General features: G+C 34.2%; 1 non-coding gene across 1 annotated transcript; it reads right to left on the bottom strand.

Moving 5' to 3' along the window:
* Nucleotides 1-18099: 18099 nt before the first annotated feature.
* On the bottom strand, nt 18100-18206 carry LOC121204086 (small nucleolar RNA R71). The gene has a single exon (XR_005899014.1). It is a non-coding gene; the product is annotated as a small nucleolar RNA R71 (small nucleolar RNA).
* Between the last annotated feature and the right edge of the window lie 277 nt (nt 18207-18483).

Genomic DNA, 18483 nt, shown 5'->3' with positions numbered 1-18483 from the left:
TTTCTTTAGAATCTTCTGAATGAGCTCAGAATTTCTTGGTGCACATATTCTACACGAAACATCAAAGAGTCATTAGGCCCTATTCGAAACTCTGAATCAAAAGTCAACTCACACTGAGCTCATTTTGCTTGCAATTCATTATCAAATTTTTTAGCCTCACAAATCTTCTGTAGAAATAATGATCATGCTTTTAACTCGGCTACTATTGATCCATCGTCAGATGAGGCTAATTGTGTGTTCAAAGCACGCAAAGAAAATAAGGACTTTCAACTCAAAGCATTAGCAACTATGTTCGCTTTTCCCGGATGATAGTCAATCACCAATTCATAGTCTTTTAGCAATTCTAACCATCTCCGCTGTTGCAAATTCAAATCTTTCTGAGTTATCAAATATTTCAAGCTTTTGTGGTCGGTATAAATATGGCATTTCTCACTAAAAAAGTAATGACGCCAAATTTTCAATGCGAATACTATTGCGGCTAACTCTAGATCGTGCATAGGATAATTCTTTTCGTGCGGCTTCAACTGTCTCGAGGCATAAGCTACAACTTTGCCTTTCTGCATCAAAACACAACCCAAGCCATTTAACGATGCATCACTGAAAACTACTGATATGATCTCGTCTTGTGAGTTGATTTCGAGTCATAGTGTTGCCCGATCGTAAAATAGAGAAGTTTCGTTCAATTTGGAGTTGAGTGAATTTGGCTAAGTGTAAGCTAAAGCAAAGATGGTTTTTTTTAAGTATTTTGGAATAGTCTAAGTGAATGTTTCGGTTAAACAAAGAAAAATAAGATAACTTTGAAAGTAATAATTTGGATGGATGGAAAAAGGCTTAAGGTCCAAGAAAGAACCAATACTATAGGTAGTATTGACCCAAATCTTATATTGACTTTTAAGGTGGAAATGTTGATAGTTAAAAAGGACCTTTACCCACTATCTATGAGAAGATAGAAACCAAAGGTATCGGGGTTCAACGCCACACTCAAAGAGTGATAAGTTCACAAAGAAAACAAGTTGGACGCCACTTGCAACACCTTATAACTCGTATCCGTCGCCGGAATGGGTTATGAAGAATTACAAATCCGAATTTCAACATTAGTACATACACATTTACATAATTTAATTAGCAGTTATACTTATAGCCAAACATCATCAAATATAGAAATTCAACTTATATCGACATTCAAAAGTTGCCATATTCACATGGCATATATACAAAAACATCTCAAAATAACATTCACTTAAGTCTGTTCTATACATGCCATACTATTTCCAAAATATAGCAGCACCAAAAATACAGATAGTGTGACGAGTTGCTGACAATCCCCTCCCCGAGCAGGTAACTAGAATCAACAATCTATAAAACAGAGAAATATAACAAAAGGAGTAAACTTTCATAAGCTTAGTAAGTTTTAAGCAATACAACAGACAAACTCAATTATACATCAATTATCCAATTTCTCAAAAGGTCATTTCCTATATATTTATTACCATTGGCCGAATATACACAAGCATATAATGCACACTTAGCATTCTAATTACACTTAATCTAAATTCATATGGCATAAATAAATCAAACATTTTCACATACATTCACATCTTGACCGAATATATCATAATCATAGATATAAATATATCATGTATTCACATATGTATCAAATTATACTCTTATGATTCAATTTAAATCATACTCACATATAAATACATAATACGTACCTGGCCAACTTAACGTATTGAATGTATTCATTCATCGTTCTAACACGAGGTATCTTAGTTTTAGACTTTTATCAAATCACCGGCATTCATCCTGCTAGGTTTAAAAACCCGAATTCATTCACCGGCATTTCACCTGCTAGGCTCGAGGCCAGAATAATATCTCACCGGCATTATAGCCTGCTAGGCTCAAAGGCCCAAATAATATCTCATCGGCATTATAGCCTGCTAGGCTCAAAGGCCCGAATAATATCTCACCGGCATTATAGCCTGCTAGGCTCAAAGGCCTGAATAGTACTGTACAATATTCAAATCAACAAGTTTTATACAACACAATCACACCAATTTAGGTACAATCATCATTCGAATATATCATCCTATACTTCATTCACTTTTATCTCATTTCATCAGTCACATTTAAATACATAATAGTTTACACGTAAAATCTTACTCATTCTCATCTAACACTATCATTTGATCATGAAAACATATCACTTTTTACTTCCAATACAAATTGCCATTCGACCATGTACATATATGACAAGTAACACTTAATTCTCATAATCTGTCATATCATTTTCGAATAATATTATATATAACTACTTAAAACTTACCTCGAATATTTTCGAACAGTCACGGATCGGCTATTCAACTACTTTCTCTTTTCCTTATCCGAATTTGCCCTTCTATGCTTTTGAGCTTAAATTCAACAATTTTAAACTAGTAATTATTCGACTATTCAAGCATTACTTCAAAAATATAATATATATTCGACTTTCACACATATATATCATAGTAAGTTATAAGAAAACAATAAGCAACTCATTAACAAATTTTTATCAATGTTTACCACATAATCACAAATTCACTATAAGCTGTCTTCCTGAGCAACAGTCACTAAATTATTTATAACTGGAGCTACGAAACTCCAATTCAATTTCCGTAAATTTTATCTGAAAATAGACTCATATATCTTTTATCCATAAAATTTTCAAAATTTTTAGTTTCGCCGATCAATACCAGATATTTCTTAAAGTTTCCCCTGTTTCACTGTTTGACTAATCTGACCACCCTTTACTACGAATCAAATTTCTAATTGTACAGAAGTCAAAATTTGTTCTCGTTGATTTCATTTGAAACTAGACTCATTAAGATTTAATTACATAATTTATTCAGCTTCTAACTCCACTCCCACAATTTATGGTGATTTTCCAAAATCACATTACAGCTGCTGTCCCAAGCAGATTTACTACAATTTACTCTTTCACAACTCTTTGCATTCATATTATTTAAACATGTATATCACCAATCAATTTCATCACATATCTATAATTTCACTTAAGCATAATCTCAATACACTACATCGTGCTCAAATCATTATTCAAGTTCAAATTCGGCTAACACACATATAAACACTAGCAACTAAATATTAACATTGCATTTATTCCTATTAATAAACTTAGGCTATCATGGAACATTTTCCTAACTTATTACCTTGCATTTTCAAATTTTTGTAAACTAATATACATACACATCCAATTATCAAATCATGGACAAGTGCCAAATTACAAATTGAAATAAAATCAAAGCATAAATCTTGCTATGATATAATCATATTAAAACATTTTATTTATTTATTGATCAAATTCGGGTATAACAAAATAACCCTAATTATCAATTCTCTCTTACAACACATTGATTAAATACCACCACCTAGTACACCTATACTATTATCCATGCATATCATAACCGAACTAGCCACAAATTCAACCCAAACGTATTAACCTTTCTCAAAAACATAATACTTATCTCAAACTTACTTTATAACTATCTAAATCACTTGAAACATCCAACAACAAATTCTTCTTTAATTAAACACATATTCGGTAATGACAATGGTAATCTAGCAAACCTTAATTTAACTTATAATTGTTCATAACACATTTAAAGCATCCACTCCATTCCATCATTTTAAACACAAGCATTACTCAACTATTATCTATGTTCACATTCGGCATTTTCACAATTACACAAGCCGATTTTTTTTCTATCATTCAAACTATCTATAAGAACATTAAACTTGTTCAAACATCACCCATTCCTAATTATTCCTTAAATCATAAAGGCAACAACCATTCCCTTAAACATCTTCCATAGCCGAATACTCATATTACTACCAAATTCAAAATTTTGACATGGGCAAGTAAGGGACTTAGTAACTAGCTTAATATATGCAAAAATTTCAAAAACTAACATGGATTTCATACCTTAATTCAAGCTCAAAGTGACCGAATGCTATATCTCCTTTTCTTCTTTAAGCTTTGGCTAGTAAGGAAGAAGATGAAACAAACATTTTGTTTTTCTTTTGTTTTTCTATTATCTATTCTTATTTTACTTAATTTTTATTTCATAAATTAAACCATTACCATTATTATATTATTATATAATACATATTTTACTTATCATCATTATCATGGCCGGCCACTACAACTAAAGTGGGAAATTTGACATGCAAATCCACTTATTTTACACTACAATTTATTTGGCCACTACAAATTAACCTATAGCATTTTCAAAAATTTTCACATAAGTCCTATTTATTAAATTTCACATACAAATGACAAAATCGAAGCATGAAATTTTCACACAAGCACTTTCACATATATTAAGCACAGAATATAACCTCTAATTATTTTTGTGAGTCGATTTTTTGGTCCCGAAACCACTTTTTGACCGGGGTCAAACTAGGGCTGTCACACCACTAGCAATGCTAGATAAGTCAGCTTGAGTTTTAGAAGAACAATGAGAGTTGAATTAAACTAACAAAGATGTAAAAAATCATAAAAATATCAAAAGTTTTCTTAACCAAAATAATGTCTTCTTACAATCTATTTATAGGCACTATTATGACTATTCGAATGCCTATTTGTGACCTTTCACCTTCAGCAATTAACTAAGGTTATTAAAAGCCTTAGTTTCATTTTTAACTCATGTAGGAAATCTAATGGTCATGTCTCTTCATTTGATCTTGGTATAGATGAAAAGGCATGACTCTATCTATTAATGAAGACTTAATGTGTTCTTCTTGTGTTTAGTTTATGTCCCTTCAACTCCCTTGTAACCGAATCATAAAGCTTGTGTAACTTCCTCTTTTAATGGTGTCATAATGAAGGAAAAAGACTCCAAAAACTGATCAGACTTGAAGAGACACACTTGGTCCATTCGAAAAGCCACCATAATGAGCTTTGAGTGTTTCAATATCCAACAAAAACGTTTCATTTATGCACCAGCAATTAAGTGACCAAATGCACACTCTTTTATGCCAATACTGAACAACCATTTGAATATGACAACATTTGATTCTTCTTGGAAAATGAACAACCCTATTGTAGCTTTAAAATATGTGTCCAGCCTTTTGAACTTTCCTACAACAAAAATTGAACACACAACTAATTTTATTTAATAAAAATTAAACACACTATAACTTGTGCATTAAAAAGTAACAGCCAAATTAAATAACACTCTAATACAAACAAATAAGATGTTTAAATGCATAATTTAATTAAGATGTAAACTAAATGAACAAATGAGTTACTTAATGCATGACTTAATTTAATGATGCAAACTTAAATAACATGAAAGTTAGATAATGCATGACTTTATTAAATGCATAACACATATTAATGATGTTCAAACTATGACATAATTAAAGACACAAACTAAAATAACTAAAATGGATTGAAATCCTTATTTCCAGCAACAAAATATTGCTAAGTTAAAAACGAGCTGGAATTGAGCTCAATGGGCTATGAATGAACAAGATGGGCTTGTAGAAGGTTGCAAGGCTTGCTCAGGTGACTTGTCCACGTTCGTTCAATGAGCCCAGCTACAGTCTCTCCCTATAATCGATTAGCTAAAGTTGAAACAACCTCTTTGAATCTTTTGGCTTGAGCTCGAGTTATCGGTCCTCAGGGCGGCTCCAAAGGTTCCTTGTCAGCCCTTGATGAGTCTTTGGGCTCAACCGTATCAACTATGAATTTTTTGCCCGACTCAGGCTGAACTAACACTGGTGCCTCTGTCAATAATTCTTTCAACTACTCAAAGTTCTGCTAAAACTTTTCTGACCACTCAAATTTAACATCTTTTTGAAGCAATCATGTCATCAGAGTTTCAATAATCGAGAAGTCTTTTACAAATCATCTATAATAGCCAGCTAGTCCCAGAAAACTACGGACTTTAGATACATTTCTCAGAGGTTTCCAATCTATAATCACAGAAATTTTACTCGGGTCAACTCGGATACTCACGGCTGAAACTATATGTCCTAGAAAACCAACCTTTCGTAGCCAAAACTCACTGAACTTTAAAAATAACTATTTATCTCTCAAAGTTTGTAACACGATTCTCAAATGCTCGACATGTTCGGATTCATCATGATAGTAAATCAAAATGTCATCAATAAATACAACTACGAATCGGTCTAAGTAAGGTCTAAAAATCCAGTTCATCAAGTCCATACAAACAGTAGGTGCATTTGTTTGTTCGAAAGGATTCGTAGTGTCTGTACCTTGTTCTAAATGCAGTCTTTGGCACATCTGAGTCTTTAGCTCTCAACTGGTAATAAAATGATCTCAAATCAATTTTTGAAAACACTGTTGCCTATTTTAATTGATCAAGCAAATCATCTATTCGTGGCAAAGGGTATTTATTCGTGATTGTCACTTTGTTAAGCTGCAAATAGTCTATAACATTCTCATCGTGCCATCTTTCTTTTTCAAAAATAACACCGGTGCACCGAGGAAGAGAAACTCGATCTAGCAAAATCTCTATCTGTCAACTCTTGCAACTGAGCTTTCAATTCTTTTAACTCTATCGGAGCCATTCTGTACGGAGCTATCAATGTCGGTATTGTTCTCGGTACTAATTTAATACTAAACTTAACCTCTTTCATAGGTGGTAAATCCAGTAACTCTTCAGGAAATACATCTGGATACTCGCACAGAATTGGTACTAATTCAATCTTTATTTCTGTCACTTTCATATCAAGTACATAAACAAGATAAGCTTCACACCCCTTTCACACAATCTCTGAGCTAACATAAACGAGATCAAAACTAGAAAACTATTTATCAGATTCAATTCTAATAGTCTCATTATTCTGACATTTTAGTTCGATTGTCTTTCATCTAGAATTCACTATAGCATCATGCATCGTTAGCCAAACCATACCCAAAATCACATCAAATTCATTGAATGGAAACAACATCATATTAGCCTAAAAATAGAAATCTCGATTCATTAATGGACAATTCTTGCAGACTTTGTCAACCAAAACACATTTCCCTAAGGGGTTCGATACTCTAATTACAAATTCAGTAGACTTTACATGCAAAGTCTTACTAGATACTAAATTTATACATATATAAGAATGAGTTGATCTTGGATCTATCAATGCAATCACATTAGTATCATAGAGACTGAAAGTACCGGTGATAACATTAGTATCATCCCGTGCACGAATAGCATAAGCTCGGGCAGGTTCTCGTGCCTCAGACCTCAAGCAGAATCTCTCATCACACCAATACCACTGGATACATTTCTCGTATTTCTTAGTGGTCTCCCTCTCGTTGTTGTATTGCTCGATCTTACATGCTGACATTTATCTTTTTCATTTAACTCAGGACAATCTCAGATAAAATGATCTCACGAACCAAATTGTAACAAGCTCTATTATTATTTTTCATCCAGCAATCTCCAAAATGTCGTCTTCCACATTGTTGACATTCAGGTTTTTAACATCTTTCATGTTGTCAACACTCGATACTAATATAGCTTGAGCTTTATGCCTGGTATATTGCTTTCCACAATCTCTATTAGAATATCCCACTGGAGCTATCGATTGGTTAAAATAGTCTCTGAATTTCTTCGACGAGGACTGATAAGGTTTACTCATTGATCTCTTCCTCAAGTCTCTTGCCTCTGAATCAACCTTTCTCTTTTCTCGGCTAAAGTCTTCAGCTTTGCAATCCCGTTCAACTAACACAACAAATTCTTTCAAATCTAATATTCCAACCAGAAGTTTAATATCTTCGTTTTGTCCATCAATAAATTGTTTACATATTATTTCATCAGTAGACATATACTCTCGAGCATACTTGCTTAACAGTACGAATTCTCTTTCATACTCGATAACAGTCATGCGGCCCTATTTTAACTCTAGAAACTCTTTATGCTTTTGATCAAGGAATCGCTGACTTATATATTTCTTTCAAAACTCTGTCTGAAAGAATTCCCAGGTCACTCATTCTCTCGGTACTATAGACACCAAAGTATTCCACCACTGATATGCGATATCTCTCAAAACGGATATAGCACACTTTAAACATTCAGCTAGCGTGCAAGAAAGTTCATCAAATACTCGGATCGTATTTTCAAGCTAAAACTCAGTTCTCTTATGGTCATCATCAACATTGGATCTAAACTCTTCCGCTCCGTGTTTGTGGATCTTGTCAACAGGAGGTTTATTCAATCTTAAAAGCTCGACTCCTTGAGGAGCTACAAGTATGGGTTGGGGATTAAGTGGGGGTAGAGGTTGTTGAACAACCAGGTTCGTACGAATGTATTGGGTGAACCATTCGTTCATCATTTGGAAAAAAAACTTCTTTAGCCTCTCCTCCCTGACTACTCATCACTGGCCTAGAATCATATGGCACTGTCCCTAGCGCGGGAGCAGGCACATTACTCTCAACCTCATCGGTTATAGCTCAATTGGGATCAATTACTATATGAAAACATAGTTTAAAACATCAGGTGTTATCACACTATCTCAGTTTATATATATGGCATGTATAGTTAGACTCACATATGCTACGTTATTCTTAGAATCGACTAAACCGTAGCTCTGATACCAATAAATGTAACACCCCTAACCCGTATATGTCGCCGGTGTGACAGCCCAAAATTGACCCTAGTCGGGAAGTGGTTTCGGGATCGCTAAACCGAGTCACCGAAATGTTTGAATGTGATATTTATTGTCTAGAATATGTAATTATGAATGTGTGAAAATTTCAAGCTTCGATTTAGTCGATTGCACGTGAATTTAGTCAATAGGACTTATGTGCGACATTTTTGAAATGTGATAGGTCGAAGCATAAGGACCTATTAGAGCATGAAATAAAAAGGGGGGACTTGCATGTCAAATTCCCCCCCTAACTAGTAGTGGCCGGCCATGACAAGCATGGTAGACCAAGTGTGATGGGCAAGACATGTCATAGACATGTTGTGTTGGTGCATCATGGGTGGAAAAAAATAAAATAAGGAGCATGGGCATAAAATAATGAAAGGGAATATGATGAAAATAAAAAAAAAGTGTGTAGTTGTTTCCCCCCCCCCCATTGCCGTGAGTTAAAGAAAAGAAAAGAGAAAATTTTGTTCATCCTTTTTCATCTTCATTTGGCCGAAAATTCAAAGGAAGGAGGAAGGAGTTCTTGCTTCATGTTTGGTTTGGAAGAGGATTAGGAGGAGGTTTGGCCATACTTGTATCTAGATCAAGGTATGTTTGAGGTTGTGCCATGAGATTCATGCATGTTTTTAGTTGCTAGCTTGAGTTCTAATTAGCCCATGGTTCAAATCTTTGCTATGTCATGGGGATGATATTCGGCCTAGGTAGATTTTGTGTTAATGCCATTGCATGCTAAATATGAAGCTTGTTAATGATGCATGTGATGGTCGATTGATGATTCTTGAATCTTCTTTTTAGCATTTTTGAGTGAGCACATATGTGCATTGGTTGCTAGATGGAGAAGAATCGGCTAGCAAGTTGTGTGCTAAGGCCGAATATAATTTTTGTATATTAATGAGTAATGCATGTGTTAAATTGATGGAAAGGGAGAGGATGCTTTACTAGTGTATATATGTGTGTATTAGCCAAGTTTTGAACTTGAAACAAAAGGGTGTTTAGTCAATACAAGTGACCATACTTGTAGAATGTATTAAGTGTTGAAATCGGCCCCAACATAGACATGCATATTCGGCCATAGGAAGGAGATTGGTGTTGCATGTATTCGGTTAGAGGCAAGCATATTGATGCTTTTGTCTTGGCTTAGAAAATTCGGCCAAGGGGGAAAAATTAGCTAAAATGTTGAGTTTGATTCATGATTCCGTACATATGTGACTTTAATGTCTAATGTATAAAAATGGGCTAAGTGCCTTGTGTTCCTCTTTCCGATGCTTAAATGATTAAATCAATTTATTTGTTTAATTAAGCTCAAGAGCAAAGGGGAACTAAATCCGATAAAGGGAAGGAAAAAGTGGTCGAATAGCTATCGGAATCGTTCGACAACACCCGAGGTAAGTTCTTGAGTAAAAGAGCTTAAATTATGATTTGATTAGATCATGTTTTAAGCAAACCAAAATCATGCTCTTTGTGTGGCTATTGAGCCAAAATTGCAAGAATGATAAATGTCTTGTGTTTGAGTTTTACTAACGAAAACGAAATACGAATGTGCCATGATTTTATTGTTAAATGTGCATGGTTATTTGAATGATGTCCGGGCTAAGTCCCGAAGGCTTTGTGCTAAGTGACCATATCCGGACTAAGATCCGAAGGCATTTGTGCGAGATACTAATTCCGGGCTAAGCCCGAAGGCATTTGTGCGAGTTACTAAATCCGGGTTAAGTCCCGAAGGCAATTGTGCGAGTTACTATAACCGGGCTATGTCCCGAAGGCATTTGAACGAGTAGCTATATCCGGTTAAATTCCGAAGGTACGTGATTTGGGAATGAATGATCTTGCTGTAAAAATTTCAGTAAATACTCTAGAAACATCCCAACATTGAGGTATGTTTCGTATGTGCTTGAATTTAGTTGAGCCCTTACAAATAAGTATTCGCTCAGTTGATAAACAAGCTACCGGCCTTTGGCTAAGTTGATCTTTTGTGTATGTACATAAGGGTTGGTAATGTGAAGCAAGTATGATATCGAAAATTTGTGCATATGAAATTATTCGTTTAGCTATTTGAATGCTATACTTTTGCTGTGCTGGAATTCCTTGCTCAAAACTTACTAAGCATAAATTGCTTACTCCGTTTCTTTGATCCTCTATTTTATAGATTTTGGTTCTCCAGCTATCGGACTCGGGATTTTGAAGTCGAAATTTTGGTATGTACATAAGGGTACAATTGCTTACTCCATTTGTACATAAGGGTTGATCTTTTGTGTATGTACATAAGGGTTGGTAATGTGAAGCAAGTATGATATCGAAAATTTGTGCATATGAAATTATTCGTTTAGCTATATGAATGCTATACTTTTGCTGTGCTGGAATTCCTTGCTCAAAACTTACTAAGCATAAATTGCTTACTCCGTTTCTTTGATCCTCTATTTTATAGATTTTGGTTCTCCAGCTATCAAAGCCCCCCCTTTTGGTACAATTTTGGTTGAACTTCGAAATGGCATGTATAGGACTACCCGTTTGTTGTGGGTCATGGACCCTTTGGACTTGTATAATTTTGGATAGCCATGCGAAAATGGCTTATATATGTTTGAGTGTAATGTTATAATCATTTGGTATGGATATGGTTATTGAGAGGTGTGGATAGGCTTGACAAGGATTGGCCATGGGAATGGTTAATCACTATCATAAATTGTGCTACTTATGCAAAAAGGGCTAGTTGAATCATGGAAACTATGAAATAGGTAAAGTCTACCTTAAAGGCAGATGCTGACAGCAGCAGTGATGTAGATTTGGAAATTCACTAAAAATAGTAGGAATGGAATTAAATAGTGAATAAATTATGTAAACGAACCTTGATGAATCTATTTTCATAGGAAAGTAACGAAACAATCATACGGACAGTATGTTAAGAGATATTCAGGTTCTTGTGAGACAGGGCCAGAACGGTTTCTGGATTTCCTGTTCCGACTTTGGAAATTCATTATAAATTAACCAGAGACAATTAGGAGTCAATCCATATATGTATAGATTCCTCTCTGAGTCTAGTTTCTATAGAAACAAACGGCATCAGTATTGAAGCTCTGTACAGGGAGATATCCAAGTCGTAATGCGCAAAGGTCAGGGTAGTCGATCCCTGTAACATTGGAGACTTTTACTAATAAACTGTACTAATTGGCCCAACCAAAAATTCTAGAAAAAATAATGTAGATGGGCATATGAGTGTAGTTTCAGGTAAAATTTACAGAACTGGATTCCGAGTTTCTGAACTCAAGATATGATTTTTAAAGCAACTATTACGCAGATTGACAGTGTCTGGAAAAGTTTTAAAGTTTGTTAACACCTTGTGTTCGACTCCGGTGACGGTCTCGGGTTCGGGGTGTTACAGCTGGAGTACGGTTACGAGGTATTACCAATTAATTCACAATATATAGCATACATTTATCAAACATAAGCATTCATTCTCATAAATCATTCAACAGAATCATATTGTCCCTTATAAGAGCCTACGAGGCCTTCAACATGCTTCAGAAGTGGTTCAGGACTAAACTGATAACATATGAAAATTTTGGAAACTTAGAAAAATTTCAACCATACAGGGGTCACACGCCTGTGTGAATAGGCCGTGTGCCTCACACAGTTCCAGACATTCCCGTGTCTTAGTCTGTGTGGAAACAGGGCATACATACTGACTTGGGTCACATGGCTCGTGTCTAGCCTGTGTGCCCTTCGAAGTGGCCACACATGCCTGTGTGCCAGGTCGTGTGCTAGGTCATGCCAAAACTGTTGGGTATACAGACTTATGCAACACAGCTAAGTCACACGCCCGTGTGCTCGGCCATGTGCCAAATAATGAGTATACTGACTTGTACCACACGGCCAGTCACACGCCTGTGTGTGAGATTGTGTGGAGCATACTGAATTCAATTCAATTTCATCACTAGGGAACATACGGCCGTGTAACATGACCGTCTGTCACACAAAGCTGAGACACACACCTGTGTCTCTACTCGTGTGGACAAAAATAGGCCATTTGTAAGGCCAATTTGCCACACTTATTTATGCTCACCTAAACAACCAAAATGTTACTATTTCATCATACAAATATGCAGACAAAATCATCAACCAAATGCACAATTCATACCAATATAATTTTATCTATTCCAAATCTCAAATCACTACCATTTACTTAGCCAAATACATGTCAAAACAATATCTACCTATATAGTCCATTTACCATAATTCACACTCACATAACTTCCTTACAAATAACCACACAGCATCGAAAATCATATCTTATCAAGTCATTTCTCAAGCATTTTATACTCCACAATTCAATTAACCATTTGAGCAACTATAAAACCATAACCACATTCATACCAAACATACCAAATCCATCACTCATGGCTGTATATACAAACCAAAACATATACAATTTACAAGCCAAATCTCATGGCTATAATCACAACCGAAATACCACATCTAGCCTATACATGTCATATGCCAAAAATGTATATTCCAAAAGTACCAAATTAGATGTTTTAAAGTGTGATGATGTTCCCGATGACTCCCAGATCTGAGCTAGCCTTGATTCACTATAAAACATAGAAAAATAACACAAAGTCAGCTTCATAGCTTAGTAAGCTCGTATGATATAAACTTAACTAATCACAAATACAACATTCATCAATCTAAACATATTACCATGTACTTTGTGATTACTAACAAACCTTTCAACTACTTATTCATAAGCTTATATACAAACTTTGTAACTTCTTCAAGTTTGAGCTCATAACATACATGTACATACCTGTACCAATCCATAACAAATTCATACATACACGGAACATCGTTGAATACTTAATGTCTCACACACTAAGTGCCATACTCGATGTCTCGTACATTAAGTACCGTACATAGCTGAACCTATCTCAAATCGCACACTAATTGCCATATATTATCGAAAATATGTCGAATCGCACACTAAGTGCCATATATAGCCGAAGCTATGTCGTATCGCACACTAAGTGTCACAAATAACCAATTTGTCATTGAACATATTTGTAGTTCCGTATATACAATTTATGCAATATCAAATCATTAAAGTATAATTATTACAATGCTTAATACATTATTACAATGCTTAATACATACGAACTTACCTCGTGTACGGAAATAACGGAAGGGACCGACTATTCAATTACTTTGCTTTTTCCCCGATCTAAGTCTGAATTCCTATTTTCTTGATCTATAAGTAATAAAAATCAACTTATTTATTCTTCTATTTATTCAATTCAATCCAAAATACATATTAGGGCTATTTTACACATTTGCCCCTAAACTTTCACATTTTTACAATTTTGTTCTTATTACACAAAATCACAAATTCATGCAAATTCATAATAAACCCATGCTAGCCGTATTACCATAATGCTCCTACCAGCCCATAATTTTCATTTATTTCACATTTCAACCACACATTTTCAACATTTCTCAATTTAGCCCCTAATTTGCATTTTCACCAAAAATCACTTAACAAAACTTGTTTAACTAACATCAAATATTAATAATTTATCATTAAACATCAAAACTCATACATATTCATCAATGGAAACTTCTAAAATCTTTAAAAATTTTGAAATCTAAGGTACTGGCTTGCTAGATTGAGATGTAACCATCTAAAAAAGCGTAAAAATCATTAAAAACGAGACAAAACACATACCTAATTACTTGAATTTTGCCTAGCCAAATGAAGAACCCTTGTTCTTCTTGTTCTTCTTTTAATTTTGGCTAAAAAGATGATAATGGAAGCCTTTCATTTGTTTTAATTTTATTTAACTAACCTTTATTTTACAATTACCTTAATAACCTTTAATAAATCATTATTATTTCGCATAAACCATGGACATAAATATCCACTAACCTTAACCACGGTTTAATTTCAACTTAAGGATTCCCACAATTTAATTTCATAGCTATTTAATACTTTTAACTAATAGAACTTGCATTTTACATTTTATGCGATTTAGCCCTTTTTACCAAATTAACCATTCAAATAGTAAAATTTCTTGACGAAACTTTCACACAATAATTTTATCATGCTGTAAAATTTAATAAAATAATAAAATAAATATTTTAACCTCATATTTGTGGTCTCAAACAACTATTCTGATTTGACTAAAAATAGGCTATTACAGTGGCTTCGACAAAGTATCCCATAAGAGTAATCATATGGTCTTTGACCGGAGTATTGGGTTTTTTTTGGCCATTCATCAAACTAGTTATACCTAACTATTGAGCCATGATATCTTGGCCTCTGAACATGTTCTCTACTTTTTCTAATATCGCTTTGGTTGAATCACATCTCTTTGGTTGCTTATAAAGAATACTAGTCACTCTTTCCAGCATATAGCAACAAGCTATCTCATCGGATATTTTCTAGTGATTTCTAGCCTCAACATGGTTGGCTGGAGGGCACTTATTATCAAGAACTATTTGGGGTTTCTCACAACTTAAGACAATCATGGGGTTCCTTTTCCATTCATTATAGTTATTTTTTTCTTAGTTTGTTCTCAATAAGTATGTTTAGTAAAGGAGTAGGTGTCATTTTTGAACTGAAAATAAAATGTCCATTCATTAATATCTTTGTATTAAGAAAATATTTGAAAAAATAACACAACAGGAAATATGTATTAAGAAGATACATACATCTTATATTAAATATTGAAAACATTTGTAAGTAATTGCAACGATAGTTTCTACACCCATTGAATTAAGTCACTTTGGGTAAATCTTAATAAATAAGAAAGAACATGCATTTACAACCAATCAATATGTGAACCTAATCCCTTAGACATTCACATTTACTAATAATAATTTCATGATTGGCCCTCATTCTAACTTAAGTAGACTTTCGTGGGAAGTTACTGGAAACATAAAAATTTATATGCTCTTTCATACCTATTTTTACTTAAATTCGTGCAAATCTGGTTAAATTCTTGTCGAAAAATAATTAAATATTATAAAATAATTAAATTGTGTTAAAAATATGAACATGTTGAATTTTAGTTAATTTTATACTTAATTTTGATTAATTTTGACTATTTTCGACAGATTCGCGCAAAGGATGAAAATTAGCTCGATAGACACTGCTGAAAGCACAAAACCATGAAGCAATTTGAAGTATCGAGGCACATTAATTTCTAGCCTAAGACGGTCCAGAAATGTGTCTTAATTCATAATTTAATTAATTTTAATTTATTCCCCATTTAATTTGGGTTAAATAAATTATTTTTAATTAATTTTGAAGAAAGGGTCTAGTTGAACTGACTGGTCGAACCAAATTGAGTGAACCGAACCAGCCACTAATTGGGAAGCCTAGAACCATCCATATGCTGCCCCAAATCAGAATTTTAGCTGATTAAATATGCTTGCAAAAAGGCCCTTGAAAGACTTCCAAATTGCATTCAAACCCCACATTTAATTGTGGCTTTGTAGATTTTCCCCAAGCTATTTTTAGCAAAGTTGAAAGTCTCAACTTTTGCCAAGTAGATGGCCGGCCATAGGGGGGCTCTTTGGCTGATGGAATTTGATATTTTTAACAGCCACAATCAGCTATAAAAGGCACCCCTTGCTGATCATTCAAACCATCCCTCAATCCCACAACATTCTCTAATTCTCTCTTCTCCTCTCTCACTTTTCTCACCATTTTTTTCCCATCCCATTTCCCATTTTCTTCAAGTGTCGATATCTTCTATTGGAAAAGAGGCTCTCATCATCCATTTTGGAGCAGGAATTAGGTGTTCATAAGCTATCTTGATAGCCGAGGGCAAAGAAGAACGAAGAACGGAGCATCTAGTCAAGCCATGGAGAAACACCAGATTTGCTTTTTGTTCCCTATCTCTTTAATTTCTGTTGTTGTTTTGAGGAACATGTTTATGAATATTTATGCTATTGAAATGGTTAGTTTAATTAATTTATCTTAAATTAAGTTTGTGTTGGGTTGATTATATTCAACCTGCTTGAATTGTTAAAATGATGTTTATGCTGGTATAGGCCTCGGTAAATTGTTTGGCTAAGTAAAATCATGCCTAAGTTATTTTTGCAATATAATTGTTAAATAACTAATGAATTAATTATTAAATCATATTGAAATTATAATTAATAGACACAATGCTTAATCAGTGCATGTTTATTCTTCTAAGGTAGCTGAAGTTTAAATTAGCATTGTATTCGGCGATACATATGCCTTACATAACTTGCAAGATTTTTGTGATAAACTGTTTCAAGGTAGAAATACCCTGTTACCTCACTTAATCTTTTATATGCTTGTGAAGATTAATTAACCGCTTGGATTGACATTGAAAAATGTTCAAGATATTGATTAATTTAATAAGTATGTATGAGCAGTAGTTAGCAAATTACCGAGTTGCCGTGAATTTATTCGTAGAAATATAAAAATAAGTTTAATAATTCTAAGTTAAAGAAATGTAATTAATCCAATACAAGTATGTTACTTGATTAAATCTTATTTGAAATCGTGCATTAGAACTCCTTTGTTTTATTTTAATTATTTACTTAGTTTTTAAATAGTTTTTGAACATATTTTAAAACCAAATTATTTTTACCTCGCCAAAATGTTTTACAATTAATTTCATAAATAATTCTTTTTACAATCCTTGTGGGTACGATAACTCGACATTTACTTGTCACTTTATTACTTGTTGCGATTGTGTACACTTGCACATTTTCCGCCGTTCCAAGTTTTTGGCGTCGTTGCCGGGGACTGTTTTAAAAATGCCATTATTTGTGAATTTGTTAGTTTTACATTTTGGTTTATTTTCCTGTTTAAATTTTTACTTAATTTTTCTGTGATTATTACAAGTGTTTATGAGTACTGACCTAATTATTGAGTTACTCCTTGGAGACCCTGAGATAGAACGAACCTTTTGACAGCGAAGAAGACAAGCGAACCAGAGAAGGACTGAATGAATGAATTTCGAGAATATGAATCAAGGAAATGGAGCAAACTTTGCTCAAAATCCTATCCTTATTGTTGATGATAGGGATAGAAACTTAAGACAATATGATGTGCCAGTGTTTAATGATCTTAATCTGGGTATCAGGAGACCTAAAATTGAGGCACAACAATTCGAGCTGAAGCTAGTCATGTTCCAGATGCTTCAGACAGTGGGCCAATTCAATGGAATGCCTACCGAAGATCCTCATCTTCTTTTAAGACTGTTTATGGAGGTGGGCGACTCTTTTAAATTAGCCGGAGTACCCAAAGATGCATTACGATTGAAGTTGTTCCTGTACTCACTAAGGGACAGAGCTCGAGCCTGGTTGAACTCATTGCCACCAAACTTAATTTCCACTTGGCAAGAGTTAGCCAAAAGATTCCTCATGAAGTATTTCCTGCCAAGCAAGAACACTAATTTGAGAAACAAGATCACTGCCTTCCAACAAATGGATGATGAGTCCTTGTATGAGGCATGGGAACGATACAAAAAATTATTACGGAAATTCCCTCATCAAGGAATCCCATATTGCATCCAACTTGAGACATTTTATAATGGTCACAATACTCACACGAGGATGGTAGTGGACGCTTCTGCTAATGGTTCTCTTCTTTCTGAGTCTTACAATGAGGCTTACGAAATCATCCAGAGGATCGCCAGTAACAATTATCAATGGTCAACCAATCAAGCCGCGTCAGGAAGACAAGTCGCTGGAATACATGAAGTAGACGCTCTCACTTCACTCGTATATCAGGTATCTTTAATATCCTCAATGCTTAAGAATCTTACCATTAATGGG

Source organism: Gossypium hirsutum, chromosome A07 (assembly GCF_007990345.1).
Source record: "Gossypium hirsutum isolate 1008001.06 chromosome A07, Gossypium_hirsutum_v2.1, whole genome shotgun sequence".
NCBI classification, from domain to species: domain Eukaryota; kingdom Viridiplantae; phylum Streptophyta; class Magnoliopsida; order Malvales; family Malvaceae; genus Gossypium; species Gossypium hirsutum.
This window is presented reverse-complemented; position numbering and strand designations above follow the sequence as displayed.